This window comes from Lygodium microphyllum, chromosome 1 (genome assembly GCF_053477565.2).
Source record: "Lygodium microphyllum isolate KBCC chromosome 1, Lygodium_microphyllum_v1.1.10, whole genome shotgun sequence".
NCBI classification, from domain to species: Eukaryota; Viridiplantae; Streptophyta; class Polypodiopsida; order Schizaeales; family Lygodiaceae; genus Lygodium; species Lygodium microphyllum.
Window position 1 is genome coordinate 195,797,823 of NC_141135.1, and position 11,546 is coordinate 195,809,368.

The following is an 11,546-nucleotide window of genomic DNA, read 5'->3' on the forward strand; positions in this document are numbered from 1 at the left end:
GGCTGACTAGTTGCATGCAAATTGTACCATGATTGCATATGATATGGAAAAATCGCATCACTTGAAGAGGACATATGATTTGTTGGATGTTTCCCACATGATTATGTAAGAAGAGGTGAGATCCCTAGCATTTCTAATAAAAGAAGAATTAAGTCACTCCCCAAGTCTTGGATTCAAAATAAACCAAACATATGAAGGACCCTCACATTCTAAATGTAATCTACAAAATCATTGCAAAGGTGATATCATGAAAAGTGAAGCTCATACTACCAAAGGTGCTACATGATTTTCAATATGAACTCCTCTATGGAATGAAATTGATGCATGACAAAATCCTCAATTTAATGGCTTCCATTGAATATGCAATAGAAAGTGGGGGAGACTTCGAGATCATCAACATGGATTTAGACAAGGTCTACAATAAGGTTTGGTGGGATTTTTCCACTTCAGTCATGGCTAGACTAGGAATGGGGAGACAACCTTACCATATGGTGAATGTATTCTTCAATAATGTGGCCACAAAGAGTGGGGGTCAACAGATACATATCCACCCTTTTTGGTTTAAGTAGATTAGGCATACAAGGATGTTTACTTGCACCTATCCTCTTCACCAAAGTTGGTCATCCACTAGCTAAGATGGTGGATATCAAATGGTAGAGAGGACTAATCCATGGTCTCCCTCTACTAATAACTCCCAAATATGCACTTAGCTTTTTGTGAATGATAAGTCAAATCTAATTTTAGCTAATATGGATAATTTGGGGCTGGCATTTATGAGCAGTTTTGACCCATTAAAAATAGTAAGCTTAACATGTAGATTCTCTATCGAGAGATACCTTGGATTCCTCAATGGGGTTGTAAAATAATCTAGGTGAGGGAAATTTTCTCGTACCTAGAGTGCCTTCTAGGGTTGGGCATGTTGGATACTAGAAAAGAGAAGGAAATAGACTAAACACATTTTGTGCCTTGGCTCTAAGTTTTTTAGGCAACTTCCTTAATGCTTTTAATAGTAGTAACCCTTGTTAAAAGCTCATGTGGATAATTCAATTTATTGCTAATGTACAACTAATCCTTGTTATATTTCCATGGATAATTAAATGTTTTCCATATCAGAGACAACAAATTGTCCCCTCTTGCTAATCAAACTATCATATCTACTAGTGTTTATATGTATTGAGCTACTCAAGTGTTGGCTAGCAATTACTTATTAGTTAGTCATATTTTACCTTGACATGACTTACTACACCATTAAAATAAAATTTTGAAGGAGTAAGGAAGAGAAATTCTCAAATTATCAAAGAAAATTATTAGAGCAAAAGCAACAAGCAATGTTGCATTAGATGGGCATGAAGTAAACAAATTAGAGCCATGTTTGGCATAGGATTGAGTAACTAACTAGGTTGAGGCTACCTATTTTTACAGTATGCGCCATATCTAGCGAGTTTCTAAGATTTAATCTAAGAAAAAATAAGTCCATAACTACATCTAGATAGGACTATTTAATTAGGAGTGGAGAGGGCATGTGTAATGGTGCATGGATGTACACATGTGTATATGCATGTACTTGGAGTAGATGGCTCTTAGACGAATCTAAGGTTCATCTCCATAAGTTCGATCCCAACTTTAACAATTTTCTATTTTTTTAAGTGCTAGATCTTAGATACCTAGACCAATGCTTCAATTCCTTATATTCTCCTATACAAAGAGTTCTGAGAGAATGCATGTAATTTTCTATATGTACATATAATTTCCTACTATCAAAAGTGGGAAATGATATTCTTACATTCTCTTATATAGAAAATTTTCAAAGAACATAGTAATTCACTAAAGTGATCTATAATTTCCTATTATTAGAAGTGGGAAACACATGATCCTATTCTCTTATATGGGGAATTTTGAAAGAATGTAGGAAAATCTCTATTCTGATGTGTAATTCCCTACTAGTAGATGTGGGGAGTTTAATTCCCTAGTTCTATGTAAGGAATATATGAATGCATATATAGGAAATATAATCCAATTTCCTACATTTCATAAAATTTCCTATATAGGGAATGATTAAAAGTTGTGATAGATCATTATTATGGTGGACTGTTGTCCGCAAGAGTGTTGATTGTCCCTCTACTTGGGAAGCCTTTCAAAAGAAAATTTTGCAAAATTTCCTTCCATCTCAATTCCATGAGAAGGACATCAAAGAGTGGGATCTCCCGCAACAAAGAGATCGTGAATCCATCTTGCAATACATTAAGTGTTTTTGGGGTGCCTTACTTCAACTTCGAATGCTTGAAGATGTTCATGAGGCGAACCACAAACAAAAGTACATGTCCTATTTGCTTGGTCACTTTTATATGGAAGTGAATATGTTCAAGCTGCCAAAGACTTTGGGGGATGCGATTTCTTCAATGCATGATGTGGAGGATAAAATTCGTAGACAAGAAAAGCGACCGTAGCAATTTTCAATTAATGGTAACTTTGGTACACAGCAATTAAATTCTAACATTCGAAGATTCAATCAAAATCACTTTGCTCCTTTTTCTTTTCGTAAACCCTGGACTTGATCTCTACGGAGCTGCCACCTATGAATTATTGTGAATGGCCATGGTTATGTCACAAATAGAGAAAACTCATCAAGTAGCCATGTGCCAAAAGGAGATAAGTGAGCTGAAGGAGCAGTTGCAAGCCAAGGACGAAGTAGAAACCAAGTGGCAAGCAAGGCTAGCTGAAGAGACTCAAGCCCTAGTAAGCCTGTGACGCCATAATGAGGAGCTTCTAAGGCTCTATGAAGACATGCAAGGGGAGATGGAGAAGGTCCACAAAGCCATAGAAGAGCTAGAGGTGGTGAGGGAATAAAGGGCATGTAGATACCAAGAAGAGATCAAGAAACTAAAGCAAGAGGCAACCTCTACAGGTTCATAAGCGAAATGAAAGTATACGATGAAGGACTCTCATCCTCTCCTACCCTAATCGGAGAAGAGAAGACACTAAAGAACTCTATCCCATTCTATCATAACTCTACTCTCGTCTCTATTCTGTCATGGCCCCAAAGAAAAAAAATGGAGCCCCTCCTTGACGTCATCAAAAAAGTTAAAAGAAAGGGTTCTCTCTTTGTCACGTGCCTACCTAAGAGATCCCTAGTAGCACGTTTTAGGAGTCCATCGGGGAACTTTCCTAGATGGCTTCGCTTGGCACTTGCGAGAATGCACATGGTCTATTGTCTAGGTTTTCTAGAGTGCACCCCATAAAATAGAAGGTACCAGCCGTCTCCAGGATGATCAACCTACAAGCTCGGGGTCCTAAATTGACAACTAAGGTCTTAATGCATCGTAGTTACCCTTGGTTCATGGAGTGCAACGCTTTTTTCCAGCAACTAGTTAGGATACAGGGAACCTTAATGGAGTTCTGGCACAGGTGCTGCACCTTTCCCCTAAGATAATGATTGATCAAGGTTTTAAGACCCCAACCCTAGGGAAGTCAAAGCTCGGCTCTACCTAATTTCTCCTAATTAACGTTTCATTCAATCTCTTGAAAGAAGCTCCCAGCTTACCGGGACCACCCATCCATATGATGGATCTATCAGGGATCTCGGCCACCGGCTTCCCACAAACGGTTTTCTTTAGTTTTCTAATTACCTATCACATTAAGTTATGACATATAAAAGCATCTTTGTTACTTAACCCATTATCATAGGTTCCTTTGGGTAATTTTACGACACAACACAAAGACAAAGAAAAATAATATTTTGGCAAAACATATTTATTTATTATTTTACAAAAGTTATTTACAATGCTTTTTCCCTTCTACCTATGTAGAATATAAAACCTTCGTTCATCACAAAATCCCTTCTGTCTGTGCTGAAGAAAGAAAACCGTCCAAGATTTCCATCCCTTCACTAGTATAGCAGAATCTAGGATCCCATCCTGATTCGGGTGAGGGCCAAGCAGTTCCTAAAAGTGATCGAGAGATTTACTGCCAAAGCCCCTTGGCACTCCTACCTCCTCCTGCCTAATGGATTCCTCATCGAGCGATCTTTCACCATTGGGGCCGATCCAAAGCTCCTAGTGACAGTACAAAACAATCTCCCTTGGAGTAGGGTTTCGCGTCTAGTCGTGGGGCAGGCATTGCGCAATCTTTCCTCTTATTATCATGATTATATATTTACAATGAAATGTAACTGCTACAAGCATAATTAATCATTATTGTGCAACTATCAATACATGCACAAATAAAGAAAAAAACCATCAACAAGTGTTTTTAGCATAGGAAGCAGCCCAGCCAATTCTAGGGTTTCTCATTTAAGGTCCCACGTTATTCTTAGGGTTTCGCTTCCTACTTACAACTCTTTTTTCCGAATCCATAAGTTATTTCGTGAATCTGAAGTCTATTTTATCATTATGAAAACTTGGTATTTTCACCCTAAAAGATAATATGGGTATTTATACCTATGGCAGGCAATTTATGCGATGCCCTACCCTAACCCATACTTAACAGGATTTCAAATGCTTTTCCAAGTCTATTTAGACATTAGAATTTGTATTGAAAAGTTCTTATCAATGTCAAATAAGTCTTACAGACTTTGGATATTTATTTAATTTCTTGAAATACTGATAGTTTCAGGGTTGTCGAGTATTTCATAGTTGTTTTTTCTTTAACATCCTCGATATTTTAGGTAAGGTTTTCTCGTTGATTCATATGTGGGTCGACTCATGATATTGATGCTCCTATTATATGGTTTAATCGACGATGTCCAACCATTTGTCGAACTTTCAACATTATCTAGGAAGATCAGTTTTCATTTAGCTATGTCATAAATGCAATGCTAATTTTTTTTCAGAAAACTTTATTCTAAGCAATGTAAAAATCATAAGTGTAATTTTTCTTTCATCTTTCAAACATCGAATTATATTAATACGCACCTAATTTATGCACGTCTAGTATATATTTTCCTATACAATTTTCTGTTGATCTAATGCATTGATTATTTCATGATATTATCTAGATGATTTTCTATAAATTATTGTAAGACTCATATGCGTTTGTTTATCATTAGCAAAATGAAATAGAGATAGTCACTTTCAAAGAAAAATTATAAAATATTTCCTTCCCTAACACCGTCTACCTTTTCTAAGTTATTATAATCACACGCATCATTAACGAAATAACAATAAATATCACGAAATAAACCATAAACACGATATTTTCTTTATGATAGCCATATAATCCTTTTTCAAGTGAAAGAGTATTTTCATTGAATTGTTTATTATTATATAACTCAGACCATTTGCCTAAGTGGCACTTCATATGTATTTTTTTAAAAATGTGTTTATAATAATTCAAAGCTAAATATAGCGATAAGCTTATAAAACATCATTTTTTTTCAAACCGACAAGATGTTACCTCTATCAAGTTTGTAATAACGGGGGTTTCACCAATTCCTACCGCGTCATTTTCTCTATTGACCGCGTTTCTTGCTTGTTTTGCTTCAAATGGGCTTCTTGAATTTTTGCAACCTTGTGGAGCCATGGATGTCAGGTGAAATTAATGTGGTAGCTCAAGGAGAGTTGGTGGTCATCTAGGAAAATTTTGTGAGTGTTTTTCTTAGCGATATGGCTGTATGGAAGAAAGGTGTAACAGGCGGTAGAGAAAATGGAAATGAGGTAGAAGAGGAGTATTTCCTTCTTCAAGGCTCAAAGCTAGAATGGAAAAGAGATGTAGAGAAAATTTTCTATAATCTAGAAGGTCTTCCTTCTTGCTTTCTTTGTGAAGGAGAGGGGTTGTATTGATAGCCATGAGGGAGACGCATGCAATCACTCATTCTTTTAGCTACTTGTCAAGAGCTAAGTAAGCTTAATAAAAAATTATTTTTGATTACTTACCTGTTGGATGGTGGCATGGGGATGATTTAAAAATTCTTTCTCTCCCTCCAGGCGTAAAAAACATCGTGAACGTCTTTTTTTCATCAAAACAACTTCATATGGTAGTTTTTGGCTAAGTTACCTCATGACTTATCTAGTTTATAAAGTCATACCATACTCTTTAATACTTAACTTACTCAACATCATGCTCGTTCTTGCGCGTTCTTTGTCTATCGATTAAGAATTTTGTGATTTGTCTTGCCATTGGAAAATCAATGCGATCTTTGATGCATTAAATGGAATGGGGAATGCTAAATCAAATATAATGCCGGAAATATTGTGATCAAGCCGTCGTAATATTATTTACGAGGCGTATTTACTTTTTTGTTGGTTGGGTTCGTTGAGGCGTCTTCTCGTGTCGAATTGCAGAATTGATTTAATACAAGATTTGATATTACATACAGTCACTTATGTGATAACTCAATGAGTAAATTTTAAAACATTTCAAGCCCGAATATGTTTTATGAAGTGTTATGGCAGTAATATTTCACTCTTTGTCATCGATGATGTTATCCAAAAATGCAAAAAAGCAAACGTCCTCTCCTGTATCCCCCCTTGCAAAACTATAAACCGAGGGGTTGGGGATGACTAGAAGAGTGAAAACAATCAATCTTGACATGGACAAGCCGCTAATGAAGAAGGAAGAGGCTCTATTTCACGAGATGAATAGACATTATTCCGTTCAACCCAATGAAGGATATACGCTGAAGGACTCTCATCCTCTCCTACCCTGATCCGAAAGGAGAAGACACTGAAGAACTCTATCCCATTCTATCATTGCTCTACTCTCATCTCTATTCTATCATGGCCTCAAAGAAAAAAATGGAGCCCCTCATTGACGTCATCAATAACATAATCAAAAAAGCTAAAAGAAAGGGTTCTCTCTTTGTCATCGATGATGTCATCAAAAAATGCAAAAAATCAAGTGTCCTCTCCTCTACCCCCACCCTTGCAAAACTATAAATTGAGGGGTTGGGGATGACCAAAAGAACCACAACGAGGAATCTTAATGAGGACAAGACGCTAATCAAGAAGAAAGAGACTCTATTCCACGAGACTAAGAGACATCATTCCATTCAACCCAAGGAAGAGGATTCCCTGCAGCACACTCATCCTCTCCTACCCTGATCCAAGAAGAGAAGACACTTACAAACTCTTTCCTATTCTATCATACCTCTACTCTCCTCAATATTCTGTCATGGCCCCGAAGAGAAAAAAGGAGCCCCTTCTTGATGTCATATATGAGGTCATCAAAAAAGTTAAAAGAAAGGGTTCTCTCTTTGTCATCGATGATGTCATCAAAAAATGCAAAAAAGCAAGCGTACTCTCCTCTATCCCCCCTTGCAAAACTTTAAATTGAGGGGTTGGGGATGACGAGAAGAGTGATAACAAGCAATCTTGACGAGGACGAGATACTGATCGAGAAGGAGAAGAGTCTATTTTAGGAGACGAAGAGACATCATTCCATTCAACCCAATTAAGGGTATATGCTGAAGGACTCTCATCCTCTCCTACCTTGAGCCAGGAAGAGAAGACACTAAAGAACTCTATCTCATTATATCATAGCTCTACTCTCATCTCTATTCTCTCATGGCCCCGAAGAAAAACATGGAGCCCCTCCCTAACGTCATCAATAACTTTGTCAAAAAAGTTAAAGGAAAGGGTTCTCTCTTTCTCATCGATGATGTCATTGGACAACGCAAAAAAGCAAGTGGCCTCTCCTCTATCCCCACCCTTGCAAAATTATAAATTGAGGGGTTGGGGATGATGAGAAGAGCGACAATGAACAATGTTGACGAGGACGAGATGCTAATCGAGAAGAAAGAGACTCTATTCCACGAGACTAAGAGACATCATTCTGTTCAACCCAAGGAAGAGGATATCCTAAAGGACTCTCTCCTCTCTTATCCTAATCCAAAGAAGAGAAGATACTCAAGAACTCTCTCCTATTCCATTCATACCTCTACTCTCCTCTCTATTCTGTCATGGCCCCGAAGAGAAAAATGGAGCTCCTCCTTGACATTATATATGGCGTCGTCAAAAAGGTTAAAAGGAAGGGTTCTCTCTTTGTCATCTCGATGATGTCATCAAAAAATACAAAAAAGCAAGTGTCCTCTCCTCTACCCCCTCCCCCATTGCAAAATGATTAATTGAGGGGTTGGGGATGACCATAAGAGCGATAACTAGCAATCTTGATGAGGACAAGTCAATGATCGAGAAGGAGGAGGGTCTATTTCACAAGACAAAGAGGCATCATTCCGTTCAACCCAATTAGGGTATACACTGGAGGACTCTCATCCTCTCCTATCCTAATTTGAGAAGAGAAGACACTAAAGAAATCTATCCCATTCTATCATGGCTCTCCTCTCGTCTCTATTCTGCCATGACCCAAAAGAAAAAAATGGAACCCCTCCTTGACGTCATCAATGACATCGTCAAAAAAGTTAAAAGAAAGGGTTCTCTCTTTGTCATCGATGATGTCATCCAAAAACGCAAAAAAGCAAGCATCCTCTCCTCTTTCCCCCCCTTACAAAACTATAAATTTAGGGGTTGGGAATGACCATAAGAGCAACAATGAACAATCTTGATGAGGGTGAGACGCTGATCAAGAAGCAGGAGAGTCTATTCCATGGGACGAAGAGACATCATTCCATTCAACGCAAGGAAGGGAACACGCTAAAGGACTCTCATCCTCTCCTACCATGATCCGAGAAGAGAAGACACTGAAGAACTCTATCCCATTCTATCATAGTTATACTCTCGTCTCTATTTTGTCATGGCCCTAAAGAAAAAAATGAAGCCCCTCCTTGACGTCATCAATGATGTCATCAATAAAGTATCTCTACTCTCGTCTCTATTCTCTCATGGTTGCAAAGAAAAAAATGGAGCCTCTCCTTAACGTCATCAATGACATTGCCAAAAAGTCTAAAAGAAAGCGTTCTCTCTTTGTCATCGATGATATTATCGAAAATGCAAAAATAGCAAGTATTCTCTCTTCTATCCCCCCATGTGCAAAACTATAAATTGAGGGGTTGGGGATGACCTGAAGAGTGACAACGAGGAATCTTGACGAGGAGGAGATGTTGATCCAAAAGGAGGAGAGCATATTCAATGAGACGAAGAGACATCATTCCGTTCAACCCAAGAAAGGGGATACGTTGAAGAACTCTCATCCTCTCCTACCTTGATACAAGAAGAGAAGACAGTGAAGAAAAACTCTATTCTATTCTACCATACCTCTACTCTTGTATCTATTCTTTCATGGCCGCGAAGAAAAAAATGGAGCCCCTACCTGACGTCATCAATGATGTCGTCAAAATGGTAAAAGAAACGGTTCTCTCTTTGTCATCAATGATGTCATTAAAAAAAATAAAAAATGCAAGCGTCCTTTCTTCTATCCCCCCTGTGCAAAACTATCAATTGAGAGGTTCGGGATGATCAAAAGAGCAACAGTGAGAAATCTTGATGAGGACAAGACACTGATCGAGAAGAAGGAGACTATATTTCACGAGATGAAGAGACATCATTCTGTTCAACCTAGGAAAGGGGATACGCTGAAGGACTCTCATCCTCTGCTATCTTGATCCGAGAAGAGAAGACACTGAAGAAAAACTCTATTCTATTCTACCATACCTCTACTCTCGTGTCTATTCTGTCATGACCCCGAAGAAAAAAACAGAGCACCTTCCTGACGTCATCAATGACATCATAAAAAAACACTAAAACAAAGCGTTCTCTCTTTGTCATGGATGATGTCATAAAAAAACACAAAAAAAGGGTCCTCTTTTCTACCCCCCCTTTGTAAAACTATAATTTGACGGGTTGGAGATCACTAGAAGAACGACAACGAGAAATCTTGACGAGGACGAGAAGCTAATCGAGAAGGACAAGAGTCTATTCCATGAGACAAAGAGACATCATTCTGTTCAGCCCAACGAAGGGGATAGGCTAAAGGACTCTCATCCTCTCCTACCGTGATCTGAGAAGAGAAGACACTCAAGAACTCTATCCTATTCTATCATACCTCTACTCTCGTCTCTATTCTCTCATGTCCACAAAGAAAATCATGGAGCCCCTCCCTGGCGTCATCAATGACGTTGCCAAAAATGCTAAAAAAAAGTATTCTCTCTTTGTCATTGATGATGTCATCCAAAAATGCAAAAATAGAAAACGTTCTCTCTTCCATCTACCCGTGCAAAACTATAAATTGAGGGGTTAGGGATAACCTGAAGAGTGACAACGAGCAATCTTGAGGAGGACGAGACATTGATCGAGAAGGAGAAGAGCACATTCAACGAGACAAAAAGACATCATTCCATTCAACCCAAGAAACGGGATATGTTGAAGGACTCCCATCCTCTCCTACCTTGATCTAAGAAGAAAAGAAACAGAAGAAAAACTCTATTTTATTCTACCATACCTCTACTCTCATCCCTATTCTGTCATGGCTAAAATGGTAAAAGAAAGTGTTATGTCTTTGTCATCGATGATGTCATTAAAAAACACAAAAAATATAAGCATTCTCTTGTCTATCCGCCCCTGTGCAAAACTATAAATTTAGGGATTGGGGGTAATCAGAAGATCAACAACCAGCAATCTTGATGAGGAGGAGACACTAATCATGAAGGAGGAGACTCCATTCCACGATATGAAGAGACATCATTCCGTTCAACCCAAGAAAGGGGATATGCTGAAGGACTCTCATCCTCCCCTACCTTCATCTAAGAAGAGAAGACACTGAAGAAAAACTCTATTCTATTCTATCATACCTCTACTCTCGTCTCTATTCTATCATGGCCCCGATGAAAAAAATGGAGCCCCTTCTTGAGGTCATCAATGACTTCATCAAAATTACTAAAACAAAGCGTTCTCTCTTTGTCATGGATGATGTAATCCAAAAAGGTAAAAAAAGCAAGCGTTCTCTCTTCTATCCCCCCCCTTTGGAAAACTATAAATTCAGGGGTTGGGGATAACCAAAAGAGCGACAGCGAGCAATCTTGACAAGGACTAGAGACTAATCGAGAAGGAGGACACTCTATTCCATGAGACAAACAAGCATTATTCCATTTAACCTAATGAAGGGTATACGTTGAAGGACTCTCATCCTCTCCTACCCTGATCCGAGAAGAGAAGAAACTGAAGAACTCTATCCTATTCTATCATAACTCTACTCTCGTCTCTATTCTCTCATGGCCCCGAAGCAAAAAATGGAGCCCTTCCCTAACATCGCCAAAAATGCTAAAAGAAATCGTTCTCTCTTTGTCATCCATGATGTCATCAAAAAATGCAAAAAACTCAAGCGTCCTCTCTTCTATCCCCCCCTTGAAAAACTATAAATTGAGGGGTTGGGGATGTCCAGAAGAATGACAATGAGCAATCTTGATGAGGATGAGATATTGATCAAGAAGGAAGAGAGTGTATTTCATGAGATGAAGAGACATCATTCTGTTCAACCCAATGAAGGATATACACTGAGGGACTCTCATTCTCTCCTACCTTGATCCGACAAAACAAGACACTGAAAAACTCTATCCCATTCTATCATACCTCTACACTCGACTCTATTCTGTCATGGCCCCGAAGGAAAAAAAGGAGTCCCTACTTTACCTCATCAATGACGTTGTTAAAAATGTTAAA